The sequence below is a fragment of the Anser anser genome, assembly GCF_964211835.1.
Source record: "Anser anser genome assembly, chromosome: 2".
Lineage (NCBI taxonomy): Eukaryota > Metazoa > Chordata > Aves > Anseriformes > Anatidae > Anser > Anser anser.
In genome coordinates this window covers 121,904,787-121,925,661 of record NC_139721.1, presented here as the reverse complement: position 1 = coordinate 121,925,661, position 20,875 = coordinate 121,904,787, and the positions used below count along the sequence as shown (strand labels likewise).

General features: G+C 43.5%; 1 protein-coding gene across 7 annotated transcripts in view; it reads left to right on the top strand.

Annotated features, from left to right (window-relative positions):
- The window catches only part of RARB (retinoic acid receptor beta), a 331,295-nt gene that overhangs the window by 144,152 nt on the left and 166,268 nt on the right, over positions 1–20,875 (top strand). The window lies entirely within an intron of this gene.

The following is a 20,875-nucleotide window of genomic DNA, read 5'->3' as shown; positions in this document are numbered from 1 at the left end:
ACCAGCCTAAGTAGTGCAGGTACGCTGGAGGAGCGAAGATGTTGAGTGTGATGTTCATCCCGTAGTTTGAGGCACTTGGGAGAGAGAGACGAAGGTCCAGGCTGGGAGCTTTTGGGGGAGAAAAGCTCAGTTCAGGCGACGGAATTAGGACTTGAAGGGAGGAAGAGTTTGGTTTGGTGCAGTGGAGGGAGGGAAGGTGCCTCTTGAACACTTGTGGGATGCCACAGCTTTGAGAAATATGCTTCAGAGCTCGGAAGTAGTTTGAGATGTTTATGGACTCTGTGTGGCCTGCTACACAACATGTTTGCTTACAGCTTAGATTTAGATGGAGCGCTATTAATGTATGCAAACGATAGGTGTGGACCTCCAAGCAGAGCTTGTTCTTTGACATTTCTCAGTGCTGAAGGCCAGTCAAATTTAGATTTGACCTCAGCACGAGCTTTCCGGAGCTTGGTATGTTTAAATTTGGCCTGAGGCTCGCACTAACATTCATACTTACTCTTTCAAAGAAATCTGAACTGCAAGCAATAAAGACGCAGAACATTTTTTTGAAAAGAGGAGAAATGCTGTGCAAAACTCACAAAAATACTTCCCTCATTTCTTCCCTTCCCAGGGATGGATTCAGAGCCCAGCGTGGGTGCGCAGCTCCTGTGAGGGCTGCAGGGACCGCCTGAGGTCACAGCTGGAGATCACCGTCTTCCTTACCCGTGCAAAAATTACCTCGTTGCTCCTCAGGAATGAAAGGCTTGATCTTTCAGCTAGATCAGTAAGGGCACATAAGAGCACATAATGTTTGTTCTGTAAATTTAAGTCTGAAATGCTTTGGGAAAGCTGGCTTTTAGTGAAGATGTATTTTTATATTTGCAGTAATCTGGGAATATAATTTGAGGTATCATGGGGAGAAAAAGAATATGCCTATGCAGTTTTCACCTCTCAAAGTTAAGAGTCCAGGTATGTTCCAAGGCTTCCTGACATAAAGTACCTCACTAGGACCTTTTCCAACTCATAATGTTTTTTTTCCAGTCAATTTTCAAATCCCTAAAAAATATATTTTATGAAGGAAATGCTAGAGATCCTTTAAAAATAGCTGTAGTAGCATCACATTTTCCACCCTGTATTTAGAAACAGAAAGAAGGATGTCCTTCAACGCTACTGAATACTCCAGGGGAGGAAGGTGATGTCCTGCCGCCCGGTCTGCACAGCCTGCAGGAGTTATCAGAGGTTCCCCACAAAGGCTGGCCCTGCTTTATGAACCTCTGCATCTGAATTCGAGGGAGAAAAGACTTGGCTTCCTTTAAAGACTGAGAGTGTCCAAGCCAAAAGACAGAGTGCTGCCCTGTCACAGTCAGTGGAAAATGCAGTGCAGTTCCCATTGTGATTTTATTTGGGTACCGTGTACTTAGTAAACTCGCCCCACCATGGAGCGAGATTTCTGGCAAGGGCAATGACTAGGGGCTACAGCAGAACCAGTGGAAATCCCCATTATTTCTATTCTTATTCCCTTCTTATCCTCCTTCCTTCCAAGCACTGAGCGGTACTTGTTTGCGTGTAACGATCCTGTAGAGAGATGCATGGTCATTAAGTCTGGAGTCCTGAAACGAGGCCATGTTGTAAATCTGCAGTCTTTGGAAGAATTCACCTGCATACCAGCATTACCTAAAAGCTATCAGTGAAGGCATTTGGTGGGAAATAGGACTGTATCATGTAAACAAATCTGTTTATTATATATTGCTTTCACATTGCAATTCCAGGATCAAGAGTTCTGTTATTTGAGAAATTAAATCCTGCGAGAATCATTAAAAATATAGAAATAGTGATGTCATTGCGAAATTAACTAGCTATAAACCCACGGGGTGACATATCAATTCATAAAGGGAATAGCAAAACATAATGCAGGGCACATCTGCTGCTCCGATTCATGCAGAACTATAAGCCTATTGGTATCTGCAGACCACTTGAAATTGAACATCTGTTAGAAGCACTTGAAAAAGCAGCATGAGAAGCTGTACACCTTGCAAAACATTTTGCTTTTGGTAACATCATCATTTCGATTGCATATTCTTACAGAAACTGTTATAAGTCCCCTTCTAGATCTTCCTGGCATTGTTTCCAAAATAGCGACAGTATGAGTAATTGTAAAAATAACATGGACTTTTCTAAGGACTTTCCTAACGTTTTTATTACTTTTTATTTATTACACTGCTGCAATGCACAAACTGCTAGAGAATTTCCAAACAAAGAGGGAGATGCAATCTCTGTTCCAAGTAGTTTAGAATCAAAAAAAAAGACAGACATATGAAGAGTAGGAGAAAAGGGACGTGACTTCTGAGCCAAACGTTAGAGGTGAAGAAATGCTGACATCCTCGAATGCAAATCTTGTCGTGGTGCTTTAAAAAAAAAAAAAAGTCTGAATGCTTAAAAATGGGGCAGACTGTGGAGGCTGACGTGATTATTGTGAAGAACAAGGGTAAGATGCTGCAACTTAGTTCACCAAACCTGCATGTGCAGTCAGTGATCGATTAAGTATCGTAATTGAACTTCAATTGAACTGCGTCCTCTTAACTCTTAACTAAGCCAGTCAGTTTGACAGTCTGTTTCCCTGAGCTGCATGGTCCAGCAGAGTCCACCTAATTGGCAATTTTCTTCTGTTTAACAAAAACAGAAATGTAGCTAAACCACAAAGAAAAAGATTTCACTATTGATTAACAGTGGTTGGTTTTGCTAAGTAATCTGACAGACATTTGGAACACATCAACTGTCTCATACCACTGCAGCCAAACATCTTGGAGCACGATTTGCTCTCATCCGCTTTTATTACTTGCAGAAGAAGCAAGCTCTGCCAGGATGTTATTTGAAGGGATGTTTGCCATTTTAATATGTAGTTACTTGGACGAACTTGGTGAAAACATATTGCAATATCTTTGATTTTAAGAATAGGTAATTGTATTTACTTGCAGTAAAAATTGTGAACTGTTGCTATAAGGTATTTGGGAAAGTAAATTAAAACATACAGCAATAGCACAAGTCACAGAAAATGTTCAATTTTGTTCAAATCCACAAGTACCGAAGTATTATATGGGAAATACGCCCCGTTTCACTTTTTTTTTTTCCAATAACCAAAGAATTTTTACTTGTCGGCCAAGACATAGCTAAAGTGTTCCATAACAGAGGTAAAAGCCTAAATGAGGCAGTCCATCAACAGTGTGCATGTATAGGAAAAGTCACTACTAAGGGCAGTTTAATATGGGTTTCTGCCAAACTTCTGTCAAAATTGTGAAGCATTCTTAATGTATGTGTTGTTGCCTTTCTAACAGTGCTGAAAATATACACTGGATAACCCAGAATTTGCAAACATCATGAACTGTACACAGGAAGAGCGTTATCACTAAAATACAGAGTGAGATATGTGCATTTTTTTCTCCCTAGATGTTGCTTGATAATCCATTTTTTAGTCACGTCTGGACCATGGAACATCTTATACTGCCTAGAAATCTCTGCAGTTATAGTCCCGACATGAAAGCAATGAAATGATAAGAAATGTGTGTCCCTATTAGGTAGATTTCTTTTGGAAAACAATGTTTCAGAAGGTCTGAACAAAGCTGTTAAAACTGCTCTACTGAAGTTCTGCAGTGACTCCCTGCTATGCATGTCTCTTCTTTCTGGCTGGATTCACTGAACAAATTTTGGGGTATAGCTTTTTTTTTTTTTTTTTTTTTCTGGAAGAAAAATGTACTGTTGGGGTCAGGTCTCTTGTTTGGGGTGGCCAAAGAGCTATACAATGATGTACAATCACACAAGGAATTCAGCATCCAAAGTCCGTTTTTCGCTTGTAGTTTCAGGTCTAAGTCCGCCTGTCCCACTCCAGCTGCCTTTACCCAAGAGCTCTTCAGTTAGTCTTTTTCTTTAAATCTTACCGCAAGTTGTCTGGTTGTGTCTCTCTTTAAAGTGATACCTGCGGTGGTTCTGTGCTTTCCTCCCATACAAAAGCAAACAAATGTATGTGTAAAATAACAGAAAACATTTCTGCTCCCTCTTTTCTTACTAGAGACATTGCCTTGCGTTTATCCTCCACGTAGAAAGGTCGCACCTTCGGTAAGGCGCTGTCTTTGCAGTGAGAGGGATGCAGAAGTGTTTTCTAGGAAGGCTAGGCTCGTTCTTGGTAGCCAGGAGAAGGGGAGATGGTCGGTCTGGGAAGGGAGGTTGAACCTGGATGGTGACACAGGAGGTAGGTGTCGCCTGGGTATTTGGTATAAAAGAGCTTGTAAATGTGGGAGCTGGTGAAAGAACTCTGCTTCAAAGTTTCTCTGAGATGAACCAGCTGAGGTTGGAGGTCTTCGTCTGTGGTCTGCAGAGCGCAGGTCGTCTCCAGAAGTAACAGAGAAGAAGTTAGGGCCACTCTGCTGGGTCATGTCACCTTCACCAGGCTTCCGATCAGAAGGTTGACGGTAAGCGTGTCTGACGATTTGAGAAAAATGTTGATCGTTGTCTATTGGTCCGGAAAGTTGGGAACCATTGACCTAACATATGTCCCTAAGGTCAGGGAGACTTATTTCCAAGGACTTGTGCCTGGGATCAGACATGAGCCTGTTAGAAGAAGCGTGAAGAACAGTTTATCAGAACAAAGTAGCCCTTTTTCTTAGGATGGACTGCTTTTCCTTATCTTTTCCCCCAGAATACTTATCTTATCTGACGTGATTTCAGATTATCTTGTACTGTACAAGACACGGTTTTGGTTTTGATCAAAATTGTGTGCTGGGATACGTATCAAAGGGTGAAAGGGGCTCCCACGAGTTGAGAATTAGACAAGGGACAAACTTCTTCCTGACCCCATGAGTCTCTCTTTGTACACAAAACGATTCCTGACGTTGCTCGGAGGCATGTAGTCACCTGTGTAACAGCGGGTGCCTGCACAGAGGGTGAGCAAAATCCTCCTGCGGTGCCCGGTGGTTCTGCACGTGGGCATCGTTGGCTGGGGAGCAGCTGGGGCAGTGGTGAACCAGGCCCGTCCATCTCGATGTTCACCACAGGCCTCGTCAGAAGGCCCTTTGACTGGCCACCCGTGCCACTTTTTGTGTGTGTTCAGATGTGTTTGTAATAACTAATTTTCTAAAATGTTAGGCTCGGTCAGCCCGTGAGAAGCGTGTGCTTTCTTCCTGATCGCTTGTTATTGTCTGTGCGTGGTTTGTGTTGGAGCACAGCCGCCGGGAGAGCTGGGGGAAGGAGGGCAGCCAGGGCCATTAGAAGTATTGCTAGTATTTCTGAGGGACAGAGGGACCAGGCTTCACCTGTGGCATAAATTTGTTATAGATTCCCTTTAAGATCAGGAAATGAGTACAGTCAGCGCTTCATAATTAACTGTGAGCGGAAAATCTCTGGAGATGGCTAAAACAGATTTGTCCACTTACAGAAGAAACACCATGACTTAACAGGTGTATAGTGCCTGTAATATGCTACTTAGGAGTTCTTCAGGCTCTGCTGCAAACAAAATATTATCCGACTATAATAACATTGTGAACCCAAAGACCTTAACTGGTTTCATTATCAAGTGAGCGCCTTAGGGGAAATACACAGATGGAAAGACATTCCTTTCACTTGGTATAATGCTCCTGTGCCAGAGAATTTATGACCAGAATGCGGTTGGCCCCTACATGGGCGCATTGTGGAGGAAATGCATGAATCCATTCTGCTCTTTTTTTTTTTTTTTTTTTTTTTTATTCTCCCAACTTGCTTAAGGCCTGAGTTTTCATTGCCATCCCCAGGCTTCGGGACAGCAGAGCTGTTTGCTTTGTCTATGCCTCCAGCTGGAAGGTGGGGTTGTGCTAGCCCCTTCTTTCAGCATTGGCCTTAAAGAGTGTGCTGCCTTCTCTGCTTGCACGATGGGGAAGGAGCAGCCCTTCTGCCCTGATTCACGCTACTCTCCCAGTCGTATGATGCTCACCTGGCATAATCGTGTGGAAATTAATTTATTTTCACTGGAGAAATGGGTGAAGATGCAAGTCTTCCCTCTGTGTTCTCAACCTGTTTGTTAGGCTGGCTGGAGACAGCATGTACGAGGTAGAGCCCTTTCGCTCATGCAGTCTGAAAGGCTACGTGTGAAGAACAAAATCAGATATTAACTCATCATTTGTCTAGTTGAGGTGGCTGTACTTGCTCTGATTCATTAAATACCCTGTTGTTTCTCAATTACACTTGTCAGGAGGAAGTTGTGAAAGCCAGTTTTATTTTTATTTTTTTCTGAATTTGCGACCAGAGAAGCTAATGTTCCCTGTAGAGTCTGGTCTGTCCAGTGTGGATGATAGTTATTTAGGAGAACTTGGGAGCCAACCCTGCAGAGCACCTTAGGTAGTTGTATAAAATACTGTTGCTTTTCAGAACTGAATAAATCCATGAGTTTGGAAATCACAGGCAGGATATTTGGTATATTTTTGCATGCATGTGTGCACCTTGAGACTTGGTCAAGAACCCCAAAGGTATTGAAATAAAAACTAAATAAGTAATGAAGCTGTGGTTTAGTTGTAAATGTTAATGTTTTTGTGAGAGACTGGAGGAGAAGTTCGTGTATTATCCAAACTGGCTTGTTCGTTCCTTGTTTATGTATTGGTTTGCCCTCCCTTTGAACATTGTATATGGCCTCACTGTGAATAGTTCACGAATCTTAAAATGTTGCCTTCTTGTCAGTGACACTGATCATAGTGCAAAGGTCTTTTAAAATTTCATGCAGATCAAATAGCTCTGCTTTTAAAAACAGGTCAGAAAAAAGGTCACCAGAATCGTTCATTGTTGGCAAAACTACCTGTTTTTTCTGAGTCTGGTTCATAGAAACAGCTGAACAGAACCAATTTCACTGAAGTTATTGATTAAAAACAAACAGCCTCCCCCTTCCCCCCACTTTCCCCCTCCGTGGAACAGCCGTTTGGCATGAAAATCTTAGGCCAGATATTTTTCTCAAAGCTGCATGCTACCAAACAGTCTCCCAGCATGGCTGCTGCAGGCAAGCATAAGGATAAGCAACCTCGGCAGCCCTGCCTACAGCAACTTCTTGTAGTCGGAAGGTGTTTTGCACAGGTGTAAAGCCGTGATGCTGACGTGCATCTCGCTATTAGCATACTGTACGTTGCGTCCTGTAATTAACGGCATCCACCTGTACGTTGGCATCTCCCTGGGTGTGCCATCCCTTACGCCGTGCGGAGCTGAGGATCTAATCCATCTCAGCCTTGGACACCCTGAACTGCAAATGAAGTCGGAGAGCTGCAGGCGCACAGCTCCTGGCAGGATTATGCACCCAGTGAGCTATTGCTCTCATTATGTTGCACTGTAATACATCATCAGTGCAAAACATCATCCTAATGATGCATTAGTGTAATACATCATCAGGGGAGTCCCACCAGTAATGTATTACTCCAAGTATGGTGCTACTCGGTAAGAAAATCATCTCTCAGTCCTTGCGTTGTTTCAAAGCAGCATCAGCGAAGGCAAAACATGTTGGTAAAGATGGATGTGGCTTCCCAGTTTCATAACTATGTTAATGGAGGGTACCTTCTGTACGCTCCGGCTTTGTGATTGTATTTTCAAAGAGGTGTATTTGGTCTGTCTTTGGTTGCATTTCTGCTTGGAAGTAGCAGGAATTGATTCTTTAGATGGATGGCTGGGGGGCTTGAAGAGAAAGTCGTAAATCTCTCTGCACGAGTGCCTGTAACGTAATTCGGGGGGGGGGGTGTACGAAAACTTGGTGCCAAAATTTGCAGTTTTAAGGATTTTTCCACTGTCATCCTGATGTACCTTCAGGTTTCAGTCACGTGCACCAAGAAAGATATGTTTAAAAAGCGATCTCTCTTAAAAAATGCACACACCACCCCACCCACCCTCATTTCCTGTATCAGCCCATTGATTTTCTTTGGTCTGCAAGATCCTATAGCAAACAACCCTTCCCACGGGAGTTGTCTCAAGTGCAAGATTTACTTTGATGTGCAAGGGAATCGGATGACTTCACTCATGCTTTTGAATCACGGTGGTGACGCTGCGAGATCCTCAACGTGGGTTACGTCAGGTGCAGGGACTGCCACATGGGGACACGCAGCTGTAAGGTCCGAGGAACATAACACGAGGACCGCACTGCTCCTCAGGACACCCAGTGAGACTGCAGTAGGACTGGACAGAATATGAGCTATGAAATAGAGATTGTTGAAATGGGGCTTTGTATGGGGCCAGTGTTTCCTAGAGCGATTTTAGGTGCGTTCAGTTTACAGGTGCGTGCAAGGCAAGGGAGCTTAGCGGGAGTCTGAACTTCATTGTGCTTTCACGTCAGCATTGCTGGATAAGCGGATCCCTTTAGGAACCGTGTTTCTGATGCTGAAAAGCTGCACACATTGTTTAAAAAACCAACCAACCAACCAACCAACAAACTTCCCAGTCACAGAAAAACCTCAGCAAAAGCAAGGGACATTTCTTGAGTAGGTCAAGCAAAATTTGGCCTCCCTTTGCTTTGCTTCTTGTTCTCTTGTATTAATTTTTATAGAACTGGACTGAGCAGCATGATTGCAGCCCTCTCAGGATTTGGCCATCACCCTCTTCTTTTTTTTTAGTTCCTGTAAATCTCCTTTAAGGTCTTTACCAAACGCTTCTGCCTGCATACCTATGTCAATGAGGTAAAGAAGTATGACGGCAGAACTGTATTTACAGGAGCACCTAGTGAGCCTCTGCGGCAAAATGGAGATTTTTACTGCTATAGCTTGTTTCATTCATTCATGATGTTTTTACTGTACTGATCCAAAGCATGCTCATGTTGGTATAACACTAGGAGCACTTTGCTGGCGTCATTATTCTTTTACTGGTTAAGTGCTCTATCGGCTTATTTAGGCAGCAAAAGCAGTACCCCAAGCCAAAAGAATTCCAGTTGTAACTTTCTTGAAGCCTTATTTGGGCAAAGTATGAATGGTCCTAAAAGACAGTAACTAATTTATTTCTTGAAGTGGTGTTAGGTTAAGATCATCATCACAAATCACCCCGTCTTTCATGTTGGAGTCCCTGTTAGTGCTGTGAGTAACACAGACCTGCTCTTTCTAAAGTTACTCCTCCTTGAGGCTCGGGGAGGCTCCCAGAGGTCCCAGCTCACCCTCCAGGAGGCCGGCACGGTCGCTGTCGCGGCACGGCTCCTCTGTGGTAGGGCACATCCAGCTGGAGGAGGAAGATTTGCCTGAACATCAGCAGAAGAGGGAAGTCGGTCACTCTCTCCTGGGTGCCAGCAAGATGGCCGTGTGATGATTGCCTTTGGTTGTAAATTAAAATGAAGATCAGCCTTGTCATGTGCATTAGATAAACAAAATGCAGTAAAAACAAAGGCTGTTCATCAAAAAGACGAGAGTTTGAAGGCAGAGATCACTCTAACGAGTTGATCTGTGCAATGTTCACAGTTTTAAGATTAAAATTGCCACTTCATTTCCACGCTGCAGTTTGAAGCTGCTCTGAAACCAGGATCTCTTTCCCAGCATGCCTGAATTCAGCCCTGACAAATATTTTCCAGCAACAAAACTTACAAAGTTGGTTACCTTAATCTTCTGATTTGGCTGCTTGCTTTATTTTTCACCTTAGAGCTGCTCAGCTCATGCTTTGGATTCTTCTTGTTAGACACGCCGCCCTTCTCCCTGTATACAGACAGCGCAATGAATCAGGCACTGCTCTAAATACTGTTTGCAAAGCGAAGTGTTTCTGGCAAATCGTGTCAGCTTATTGCACAGTCATGTACGACAGGTTATTATGTTAATAGATTATTAAACTCTGCATATGCACTTTGACCTTCTGTGAACTTTGTTCTCGTGTTTGGGAAGGAATTAGCTGCATCCGCATCACCGGTGGGCAGTCGGTCACCAGCGCTGCGGGTGGCGTTTCACCGTACCGGCGTGCCCTGTTGCCTGGGTTGTGCACTGTTCCTTCAGCAGGTCGCGCGGTGACTCAGACACCAGCCCGACACGCCAGAAGCAATGCGATGTGACACGTCGAGCAGCAATACCAGCTAAGAGTTGTGCGGAGAGTTTCAGCTCGCTCAGTTCATGGATTATTCGCTGCCCAGTCGGGTGTTAATAAAGGGCCCGGTAGTTTTCAACGTGCTGGCTGTTAAGTGAAGGGTAAAAAAAAAAAAAAAAGGCAAAAAAGCAAAGAAACAATAGGTACTACCCTCCTCTCCAAACCACTTTCAGCGCCTTCAGCTCTTGAGCTGTGCTCTGTGGTTCCAGCTGGTGGTATTTGGAACCTGCGAATTAATTAGGAGGAGAAATTTCTGCAGCTAGCGACGGAGATATTCTGGGGAAAAAAACATTGCCCCGGGGGAGGGATGATATTTGAGCAGATTTATAGTGCTCTGAGTGTGCATATGAATGAGATGATGGCCGTCAGCGTGGCTCCTTGCTGTGGGGAGCTGTCAGCTTTGCTCTGGTGTAAAGAGATCCAGGGAACGGAGCGGTGGAAACGAAGGGAAAATAAAGATAAGAATTCCACTGGTTTTCAAACAGAATGGTTTTAAGGGTTCTGGAAGTACATGAAAACAGGCTCTCCTTTTTGCCTCTGGAGGGAAGGGGAGGGATGAAACATCCCACATACACAAACAGCGCTGATTGAGGTCTGCTAAACTGGAAGAGGGTCTCCATGCCCACAGCAGAGGGTTTGAACATCGAAACCCCATCTTCCCTCTTGAGTTTCAGTAGAAGCCACCTGAACAGAGCTTAAAACGTGCTGGCTTCTGGTCTGGCAAAGCGTGTGTGAAAGCCCAGCTTGGTTTGGTGTGCAGGGAGAGGGCAGCGTGGCACAGGGCGGTGAGGCACAGGAGCTCGCTGAGAGCTGGGGCTGGGCCAGAGCAAGGGCTGTGCTTGTCTGCCCTGGGTGCTGTGCTTTGACAAATCGCCGTCCCCTCAGCTGAAGCTTCATTCAGTGCTCTGAGATTGTTTTTAAGTGATCGTCCTGGGTTCGTCTGACATGCCCTCCGTGCCAGATGTAGCTGTGCGTGGCCACGAAGCGGCCGCAGACCTCAGCGTGCGGCGTGGGGATGCAGCAGCGCTGGCGTGCTTCCCGAGGGGCGGCCTCACGGCGAGCTTATTAATTACCTCGGACGGAAGGGTTGAGTTTTCTTTGTAGACACTCCGAGAACCTAAGGTTCGTCGGCTGGCGTTTTTAAGAATTGCTTTTGAATCCGTTCCTTTCACTTCATCATTCTTCCTCGGCTGAATAAGGCTGCAGAGCTCGCTAATTGCAACGTGCTTTCTGTAGCGCTTGAATGGCAGGCAGCACATTTTTTAACCTCGCCTTCCACCGACATTTGGTGTCGTTTGATGCACGTGTTGAGGAACAGTTTTGTGTTGCTAAAATCTGTCATTCAAAGGCCCTTCTGTTTTTAAATATTTGTCAGTGCAGCCTGCTGTCATTTACAGTGAGTCTTTATTGAGATCATTAAATGGAAAGTTTAAGATTAATTCCCTTTCGGGGCAAGAGGAGGAGGATAAATAACCAGTCCTGCTTGGTGCTCGTCCTTAATGACTTCAGCACAGTGTGAAAGAGTAAACAGTTTTGACAAAAGATGTAATTGATTGTTTAGGTTTGACCGATCACTCAAAAACGTAGCGTATCCTCATTCAGAAGATGCTCTGTGAGGCAATGAATGTGATACTGTTAGGAAACGGGGGCTGCCACAGCGTCTCGGGCGAAGCAAGGGCGAGCTTTCGCCTTGTGGCTGTGCTAGTGGTTGGGCCAGCAGCTGCAGTGAGAGCTGGTGCTGCTGCTGCTGCTTCCCTTCCTCCGGTGCCCCTCTTGTCCCCTGGGGAGAAGACAGTTCAGGGAACCAAACTGGTGGGAAAGCTAAACTACCAAAAATAAGGAAAATTAAAAGTGAAAAGCTTTCTGACGGTTTAGATCCCCGGGCTGCCTTGCCGAGTGGTCAGATGAACACCAAACCTGGCGCGGAGGGATGGGATTTTGCAGCCACAAGGTCAGGGAAGAGAAAAGCGGGATGTTTTGTTCAGTCACACACGGTCAACAGGTCTGCAAGCTTAATTCCAGGCTGGAGTGGTGGGACATGCTAGCAGCAAAGTTAAGTGTTGTGGTTATTTGTAGACTTTTTTTAATAGACTTATTTTAAATAGACTCATTTGCTGCATTCTCCAGCTGCTACGTCTACCTCCTGCTTGCATCATTGGATGCCCCGTGGGTATATTTGTTCTGCTCACATGTCTGGGTATAACCTTGTATTTTTCTGTCCCCTGTACTTGTAGAAGTTTTTCTAAACATTTTACTTTCATCCCCTAATACGGTGCTCTTCATGTTGACTTTCTGTGCCTCCATGACTTCGCTGTCAAAAGCATGGGTGGTTAAACAGATCAGTATTTTAGAGAAGAGGTGACTTGTTTTTCCCTATCTTTGGAAGAATGCTACATATCCACAAAGGGGGTGTGCAGCAAAGAAAATGAGAAAATGCAGAAGTGCATGAAAGGCCAGTGACTGGAAAGGCCTGAGAATATAAGTATTTGCTGATTAAAGTCATGCTGTGGGAAGCCATTCGGTGTGCCTGCAGTGGAACAGAGAATGTATATAGTATTCATGTCTATAGGATGTTTTTAGGAGTGCAGGACTGTTTGAAAAGATGAAATAGGGGCTGGCCCATTTCTGGTTTTGACTTTGTAGTGGCAGTTGTGATTCTCTTGGGCTTAACTCATCCTTTCCTTCCCTCTCTGATGAAACCAGATGTGGAGTCACCTGCAAGGGACTGCAAGGAAAGACGGAATAATTATCTGAGCAGTGGCGCCCGTGAAATGTTTAGGTAATAGGCTGGAAAGTATATATGAAACTTCTTATGTCAAAATTGGATCTATATGGTTATTAAGGAACTGCATAATACTTTGTGTTGCTATATTTTGATTCACAGAATGTGTTTGAAACAAAGGGAGAAGAGTTACTGCTGTGGTGGTTGAGCGTAGTAGATGATCAGTCATCCACGTGGAGAATGTAATAAAAGATGGCTAAAATCAAGGTCCTCATGGTTGAATTGGTTGTGAAGAGCCCACTTTGCTGCGTGACCAAAACCAGACCACGTGGCTGTGGCTAGGTAACAACTCCTCTGAATCTCTGGACCCTGTCTGCCTAGGGGGTGCTGACATTTCTGCCTTGGAAGGCAAAATAAATTACAGGGTTTTCATCAAAAGAATTGCTCAACAGTACAAATAAATTTTCTGGAAAAAGAAAGTTGAGGGTACAAACTGCTCTGAGCTTCCTCACCAGTCAGTGCATGCACGTGCATAGTTTTTTGTCTTCATTATGGATAGGGATTGAATTCTGTGGCTGAAGAGTATGTTGATGCCTTAGGCAAAGGATTGTCACATAGCTGGGTAAGAAAGCTTTCCTGCTTATCTGAGGGGCACCATCAATGCCCTGCTGTTTGTAGTATCAGCACTTATGTCTGATTAGCTGCATCATCTTAGTACGCGTTGCATTGTCCTTCCCAGTGCCTTCTCCTCCTGTTCATTCCTTCTGTTCTTCAGAATCCAGACCATGAAAAGTGGTTAGATAAAAGGGCTGGTATTAGAGGAGATGGGGTGAGAAGTGTAATTGCGTTTCATTTTCCTTCATTGGTGTGTTCTTCCACATCACTGTGCCTGGCTGAGATTCTTCCTCCAGGTGATGGAAGGTGTTTCCAGTCTCTCCTTCTCTTCAACAAAGTTAGACAGGCATTTGCTACTCTTTCAAAATATGACAGGATACCCAGAGCAAAGGTCATTGTTTTTGCTGTCTTCTGTGTCGTTTCCAACTGGTCAAGTTTCTTTTTAAAAAGTGTGTATCAGAAACTTCAGTATTCAGTAAATTCTTCACTAAAGCTGTTCACAGTCACTAGTACCTTACTTTCAACTGCAGTTTCCGTACATGAAAGATGGTATTCTCTGTGACTGGCCTGCATGGTGGGTGTATGTTGAACTGGTCAGCCACGATGACCATAAACTCCTTTGAGTCACAGCTTTCCAAGGCCATCCCGTGTCCTTTGTGAGTGACCTATGTTTTTTTTTTGTTTCGTTTTGTTTTGTTTTTTATCTTTAGATGTGTGAGCTGGAAATTAGATGATTCTGGGATGCTGCTTATTTCAAGTAGAGCTTACTTTATCTGGTATCGTGGTTAACTCCCTGCAACTGGTCTGGCCTCGTGTTTGCTTACCTAGTACTGTTCTTTCAGAAACCTTTATCAGTGACATTATTAGTGTTACTAACTTTCTCCCCCAGTTACTGATAGAATTTGGGCAGCAGCAGATTAAGACAATGCCTTGGAAATGTCTGTAATTACTGATAGTTCCCCATTTACAATTGCTTTTTGAGACAGGTCAGCCAACTTTTAATCTTTTTTTATCCATTGATTATGTCCACTGATAATTTTTAATTGGAGTGTCATATAAAACTAATGTACGTTAGTTCAAGTGTATTATTTCCCCAATAGTTTGGCCAGACATACTTGTAATGATATCAAGTTTATGTGATAAGACTTCTTTTCCGTAATACTGTGTTGATTTCCATTAGTTATGCTACCCGCCCTTAATTCTTTACTTGATTGCATTTGTAACAGCTTTTCTATTATTTTTGCCTGAAATCAATACCAAGCTAGCTGCTCTATAAATACCTAGCTCATCCTGCTTACCCTCAAAATATTGGCAGAAAATCAGCTTTTTTCGGCTCCCTGGAACTTTCCCCCACAAGACTGCGAAAGAGGTTGGGATCACAGACAAACTGGCATCGTGTCCTGCTGCACCCCCCGAGAGCACCGTCCCCTTGGAGAGACCTTCCTCACGGAGATGCTTTCAGTGGGTGAGGAGCGTGGGGTCTCTGCCCCCCGTTGTGTGGAGCGCATGTGGAGTTAATGCAGTGACTTGCAGCTGACAAAGCCACCTCGTAAGGACATGTTGTGGTTCATGCACACCTTCCAGACCAGCTGTGAGAAATACAGAAATCAGCTGTACAGCTATGGGAGGGAGAATGATCATAAACAGAAAACCATTTCACTCGGTCCTTAGTAGCAGTTTGTCTGTAAAGCGCTAGTAAAGGAATACACTTCGTGAGAATGACCCATACGTTCATTGGCATCACAATGCTTTCAGTCTTATCAACCTAATAACATCTCAAAAAAGGAATGCAAAGCACTAAAGCATACAGGATTGGAGAAAGGGTAGAGAACAACAGTCTGGAAGTCGCACAGCCTTGCCCCAGCTGACTTGTGTAAGTTGATATAGTAATGAGCACACTTCTATGTGGATGAAAGTAGAGAGTGATTTCTGTGATGGAAGAGGAAAAATCTAGGAGCAGAAACTAGAAAGTGCATGGGCTTTGATGCCAATACATTTCTGTATTTGGCTGGAGGAAAACTTCTGCAGAATTTGACACATTCTTTTAAGTTGATTGGAAATTTGTTCTCTGCCTTATTTTGCGAGCTATTCTGAACTGGCCCATAATTGTCAAAGTGAAAAAAGGAAAATGCTATCGTCTCTACTATTATGGCTTAAAGCACTTTTTCAATTAAATTATCATTAGGGTTACATCATGAAAGGTATCAACATAATCCATTTAAGTATATCTTATAAGGCTCTTTACTACCAAGAAAAATCTCCTGTCTTTCAGGTACCAAAGTTACAGGAATTAATCAATCATGGACTCCAGGGGAAAAATTCAGCCTTGATGTAGCTCAGTAGTAGGCATTCGTTTGTCTCGTGGCTTGGCGTATGTCTTCGGCTGTGTTAGGGTTTTATATTTATATTATCACAGGACTTCCATGCAGCTCTTTTATCAGGCTATTACTACTAACACAGTAACTACTTAACATAGCAGCGTTCCCTGTGATTGGGGTTTCTATTTGATGTCATGTTTTTACTTTACCTGGGGAGTATTTTTGCCTGGAGGAAACAATTGGGAAAAGAGGCGTATTTGAAAAAACAGGAAGCAAAGGAGTGATAAAAATTCATTTTTGAGCACAGTGAATAATTAGGCGTTAATTTACAGTGTCGTTGATGTATTTATTGTGCAGCATTGAATACTTTCTCTTTGATGATACTAATTTCCTAAGACTTTTGTGGGACAATCAGTAGCTAGCACATCTTGTCTGAGAGCCTCAAATATGTATGTTTGTGTTTTCAGAGCACTTCAGTGTGAGGAGGAGTACAGCTGTCCCATTGTTACGGCTTGGGAACTGACAGAGAGAGACATTTAAAAAAAATTGTCATTAATGCTGTGTTTGGGTGGAATTCAGACTCATGCAGAGTTTCACATTGGGAGAGAAGTTGGGAGATTCGCAAGGGCTCTACCAACAGTGCTCAGAGATTTCCAGTCTTGCGAAAGAATGGACTTGCTGGTTGTTTGGTTTTTTTTTTTTTCTTTTCCTTTCCTTTTCTTCTCCTGCACCTCCTGCCACAGTCAGTAAGGAAGCACTCCCTCCATGGTGGAAGCCATTGCCAAGCACCTCCCAGCGACAGGAGGTGGTTCTCCAGCAGTTGGCCCAGAATTTCCCAGTAGAGATGTGTTGTGATCTGTTGCCTGAAATATTTTCATCATGTACTGTTCCAGACAGCGTGAGCTTGTCTAAGTTTCAGGGATTTGAATATGTGAATAGGAGGCAGTTTCAAAGTATTGCTATTTATGTATTTGTTCCTGCTGTGTAAGGTTATCCATCACAAGTGAAGAGATTTTTGATAGACCTTATCTTCATGTACAGCATAAGTACGGTACGTTTTGGTTCTTCCTGTATCATTTTTCATAGAGGCAAGCTGCAAACGAAAGCCAAAACAAATCACAACCTCTATGATTTCCTGATGCAAAATAACATTTCCAGTTTTAGAGAACAAATGTTTAATCAGTGTGCATCATGCAATCATGGAAGAGGAAAGCTAGCATTTTTATCTTAGAAAATATGTATTACTGGTTGTGACCTAGAGCTAGGACAATGCTACTAGCACTACAGGGAAAAAAAATATTAATTTTTGATTGCTGGAGCACAGCGCCTCTACAATGTGTGAGAGCAGGTTTTGCTTTGAAACAAGCTGTATTTTGAGTACTGTTAACTGTTTAAAGCCGCTAGTGTGTAACTTTGAAGTTTGAAATTTAATGTCTGCCAAATGATGGCATGCAGACTGTCTCTTAGAAGTGGGAGCTATTCTTCAGCATTATCAAGAACTCGCTTCCTGCGTGAGGCCAGAATTGCTACTGTGGCATGGTCCGCGTTCAGAGGAATGTGCAGCTCCCTATTTTAGGGACCTTGTCATCCCTTGGTGTCTCTTCCTTCGCTGTCCCAAAGTCCGTAGCATTTTCTGTCCAGACATCCACGTCTTGCTGAGCAGTGTCTGATAATTTGGAATTACATTTTCTTCGTTCTCTATATCAAGACCCTGTTTACCCAAGGAAGGAGGTGAAGGTGTTGGTGAGCATCCCTGGCGTTGCACGTGTGGAGTTTGTCTGTCCTTCTCGTTAAAGCTGCTGATTGAGACTAGCAGGATGCCAGCAGTATTCAGCATGCTCCTTGTTCAAAACTCAGCTGTGTATTTATCTCTCAGAAACACCCCAGTCTTTTGTGAAATCATGTAAGCTTAATTTCGAGTCTATCACTGATGGTTCCCTCCGTTTGATGTGAGCTGGTCTCTTGGGGTGGCCAGCATCCTGGAGTGAAGAGATGGAAGTGAGGGATCTGCTAAATCTGCTGTTGCTTAGAGTCTCCGTCTTTGATAGCGTCTCTAGAGATTGCACTGATCTCTCCTTTTCAGTCAACAGTCTACATCCTCTCTGTGGTTTTGATGGGAGATTCCTTGAAGGCATTTTGTACTGACAAGGTTATTTTTTCTCGGCATGTGCTGTAGAATTTCACCGAAACCTTCAAAGAAAGGCTTTTTCCCCCACGTTTGAGCTGAGTTCACAGTTGTTTAGCTTCTTTGTAAAATTACCAAGACACAAATGATACGAGTGGCTTAATTAACAGTAAGTTGAGATGAAAGACACGTGTTGTTTTTCCTGCTGCAGTGACGGGTTTTTTTTCGTAGATACCCATGTATGTTGAAAAGTAACAGCTAGTAGAGCTGTCTGTTTTTTGCTGAACGCAACCCCTAGTGAGTGCTGGCATGAGGCGTTTGATTTGTGTATTAAAAGAAGACCCAGCGTGTTGCACAGAATTGCTGTCTTTGCAGACTTCTGCCTTTGCTTGTGAATGAGATCATGGGTGTTGAAAACCCCAGTAAACCTTTTTTTTTTTTTTTTTTGACAATTTCAAAATCCTACTTTGCCAAGTCTGGGAAAATCCCCTCCCTCCATCCCCCCCCCCTTTTTTTTTGCCAGGAAGGCTTTCTTTCTAAACAACGACAAGACAAATCAAAGATGGGAGAACTTCTTATTGTCTGTTTTTCAACTAGTACCCTAATGAGAAAGGCTTGCAGCATCTTGGTCACATGTAGATAATTTTGCTTGACTTTTAAGGAAAATCTCAGTGTTTTTTGCCTGAAGTAAGACTCTGGTTTGTGGTTTTGTTGATTTTTTTTTTCCTGGGATTTGGTTCAAGAACCAACAGAGGTAAATACTCTGAAGAACAACTGTGTTGAGTTTTGTCTTGTGAAATATTCTGTTAGAGAGTTTAAAAGGAAAAAAAAAAAGTACATTGAAAGGATTAATCTAGTTTTGTACTGAATTTCCTTGTTTTGAGAGCTGTTCTGCATGCTGGACGTACAGGTACCATATGGCCGTGTGGGGCTGCTGGTTCAGCAGTAGGCACGGCGAGGAAGCACGTAACCCGGTGCTCCGTTTTCTCTGTGCTCGTGAATCGCATTTCAGGGCCTGCAGCTATGAATAACTCCATGACAAAGCCCGGCCTCCTGACATTTCCCTAGCGAAGATGCTGAGAAGTTTGAGCAAGAACAGGAACTCCAGAGCACTGCCGCGATAAAGCCACTCCATCCTCGTTACCCAAATTATCTTTGAAGTAAGGCAGAGTGGCAGACGGCTTGCCAGTCGCTGTTGTTCCTAACTATTCAAAACAGGGGGTTAGGCATATCATGGACATCCAGACAGATCCCTCTAACGATAGTATTGCTGTCAGGAGCGTGCCAATATGGTCTGGAGAAAAATAGCAGTCTAGGCTATTTAGATCTGCGATATGGTTGTATTCTAGCTCTGTTATAAAGGCGTGTGTTAATTAACCAAATCTCCTTTGAAGTTGCTAGATTTCTTCCATTATGTGTTAAGACCCAATAATGACTATTCTAATGTGCTAATTAAATTAATTTATTGATCTACCTTTTATTTAGAGAAGAAAATCCAAACATGGAGCTGTGGCACGTATTGTGGAGGCATGTGGCAAAGCATGCCCACGCTTTGATAAGTCAACAATAGAGGAAAAGCTACTCTGCATGAGGTTTCATTTCGGAATAGCTCTGAGTAGTAATGCAGATGAGTACATTAATCTCCTTAACCATTCAGAAATGAAAGATCAGGTACAATAACTTATTATTTATTGCTCTTCCAACATGTCTGTCCCATAAGATTTGCCATTAAAATTAAAATATAGACACTTTAACAGCTAGTTTAAGAGAGTCTATGACTTTGCTGTGAGGTGCTGGAGCATTTTTCACTGTAGTTTCCAGCAAGTTTCCTGCCACCCCGGTGTCCCCTGGTGACTGGGCACCTCAGGGTTTCTGCTGAAATGATGCCCATGGTTATTTAAGAGAACCCAGGGGTAGGGTTCAGCAGCAGACAGTCAAGCGAGGCACACCACAGCATCGCTGAGCTGCTGAATGCATGGCAGGGCAGCAGGCACGATTCATCCTTGCTGGACTCCAATTCCACTGAAAGAAATGGGAGCATAAATAAATTCATCTGTTTCCCATTTCTTTTCTTCGGTAAACAACTGACGTTTATTTTTGTGGTCTTGCAGAGGGATTCCCAAGCCCTCTGCTTTGTACAGCAGTGAAATCAGAATTAGGTGCTGAGGGATTTTAATAGCTGCCCGTGCCTCAAGAAGACTTTTGTGTGTAATACTGTTACTGTGAGGGGGACAATAACTGCTATTCATTGTGCAGAATAGGTTTATACGCATAACTTCATTTTCGTGTTTATTACAGATTTAGCCCTAATCTTTCATTATATACTTCAGCAAAATTATCCTTAAGGTTCTTTGAAACAAAGCAAGAAGCTAAGGGCAGACTCTGTAATAGACTTATCTGTCCACGGTGTGCTGTAACGTAACTCTTCTGACTATCGATTGATTTATTTCACTGCACATGAATGTGCCAACTCCTATCAAGCCACGCTGCTTTAAATACCATGTGAACACATAGCCCGTGTTTTTAGAGCCCAAACTTTAATCAGAGGAGACGGGCAAACAGGAAGAGCGGAGGTAATGGAGAAGGGAAGCTTGGAGATCGAGTTTCCGTGCCCAGAGTAATGTGGGGAAGTGGTGGCAGAGCTGGAAACCAAGCCCAGACGTCCCGAGCTGTGCGCTGGGGCGGGAGGACGGAGGCTTGCTTGGCCTCCCTGCCCAACTGGCCTCACGTGGAAAAGTCCTGCCCTGCGCTCAGCCAGAGCCTCTCTTGTTGCACCCCCTCTTTTCTCTAATCCTGCAAGGAAAGTTTGATAAAATGTAGGTGATATTTCCCTGGCTAACAGTGCTGGCCAGAACCAGACGTGCCCTTCACCAGGTATTTGGAAAGAAAAACATAACCCCAGATCTGAGAGAGCTCTCTTGATCTGCCAGGGAAGATCTTCCAAATTCCCTCTTAGAGTTACCAGTTGGAGGATGGATGCCATTTTTTTCCTGCCAGGCCATTGTTTTCTTATGTTTCATCTGTGGTACCACTTCTTTACCATTTTTTTTAAAATGTCAGTTTTCTATAGCGTGC